Source organism: Temnothorax nylanderi, unplaced genomic scaffold (genome assembly GCF_030848795.1).
Source record: "Temnothorax nylanderi isolate EJ_2023f unplaced genomic scaffold, tnyl_v1.0 TNYL_tig0928_pilon, whole genome shotgun sequence".
NCBI classification, from domain to species: Eukaryota; Metazoa; Arthropoda; class Insecta; order Hymenoptera; family Formicidae; genus Temnothorax; species Temnothorax nylanderi.
In genome coordinates this window covers 11,596-13,240 of record NW_027249990.1, presented here as the reverse complement: position 1 = coordinate 13,240, position 1,645 = coordinate 11,596, and the positions used below count along the sequence as shown (strand labels likewise).

At 30.0% G+C, this 1,645-nt stretch overlaps 1 long non-coding RNA gene across 1 annotated transcript; it reads right to left on the bottom strand.

Annotated features, from left to right (window-relative positions):
- Positions 1 to 462: 462 nt before the first annotated feature.
- On the bottom strand, positions 463 to 990 carry LOC139785974 (uncharacterized). The gene is made up of 2 exons (XR_011722141.1): positions 910 to 990; positions 463 to 764 (listed from the first exon to the last, which is right to left on the bottom strand). It is a non-coding gene; the product is annotated as an uncharacterized lncRNA (long non-coding RNA).
- Positions 991 to 1,645: the final 655 nt, after the last annotated feature.

Here is a 1,645-nt window from a genome sequence, read left to right as displayed (position 1 = left end):
AAGGTACGAATAGTTACATAGTTACCCTATTTTGCTTAGTTTTCGAGATATTTGAGAAAAAATAAAAAAAATCGCGTTTTTTGTTGATAATATTGTTAATAACTTTTTATTCCGTGATAATTTTGCGAAGCAAAATAAATCCCACTTATAGCACCTCAAATCAAAGCGATTCATGGTGGTTGCAACCTGGGAAGATTAATTGGACAATTCGATGTGTAATATGACTGACCTATTTCATTTAACGTATATAGCGTCTGCAAAAGGCATCGCAAGAAAACAAACAACATTTAAATATCTTACGTAGGGCATTTTTTAATTACTTTGTTACAATGGTAGAGACATCTGTCTCTTAAAACTTGAGATAGCAGTGCTGTGGACATGCACATAGCCCCCGTAGACAGATAGCCCCGGTCTCCCCTATATAGAATATTTAAGAAATATTAAAAAATGTACAGAAGTAAATACGGAACGCATATCTTTATTTTATTTTAAAAATTTATTGAAGCAAAAACATTTTAGTAAACAGTTTATACGAATTATTTATTTAAATTGTTTGTTATTATCTAATAATTTTTTATAATAATGAACTTGTCAATGACAAAAAATCTTCTATAGAGAGGCCATCGTCTAATCTGTCCCACGCGTTCACAAGAGCACGATTTTTTATAATTCAACTATATCTTAATCTTGTTAAAGGCTTTCTATTCCTGCCTTTAAAGTCGTCAGATTTCGACGAGTTGTCACCTGCAATTCTCTTAATTTTTCTGTAAATAAGAAATTAAAGCAAATGGTATATATGTATACATTATTACACATCTAAATAAAAATTTGTTACTACCATATAATAGTCCGTATAGAGTTAATTACACAACATTTAATTTACACATAAAGAAAATGTATGCAACTAACCTGGGACATCAAAATTTCACCGAGAGCGCAATATAAACACATATTTGCAAATATGTTAAAAACGACAGAAACAAAATATACTATGTGAGCGAAGGACATATCGTTTCCTTCGTCGAATAGCTAATTAATTTATGAAATAAATGAAAAGACATAGTTATTTTTATTAAAGTCGTTCTCCGGAAAATCGGTTTTCTCTAGATTTTCTTGAAACTGTGAATATACGTTAATTTAGGTGTGCTTTATGCGATGGTATAAATTTCAATACCTCTTGCGGTATTAAAAATCGAGATACTGAGTTTTAAAGTTTCAACTTTTAACATGTAATTCCTATTCCGAGTTATTGTAAAAGAGACATTATAATAAATTGTGAAAAAAGTTTTCTCTAAATGTTTTTGAAAAATTACTATATGATGCTCCATAAAAATAAAAATAATATGCAATTAAGTGTCAATACCCTTGCGGTACTCGTTTTCGAGAAATACTTGCGTAAAGTACGCGATTTGAGAAGAGGAGAGGCGTCAGTTACTTGGCAACGCTGCATGAGTTCTCACGCCTAAAGTTAACTTCTTATTTTTTAGATGTTATTATATGTAATATTTTGTATATAAACAATTAACTTGAGTAAAATAAATTTCCTTTTTAAGCATGAATACAAGTTGAGCACGACTGAAGCCGGAGAACGACCTTAACACTAATTTGGAATTTTATAATAATGTGCCATATGAATATAGTAATA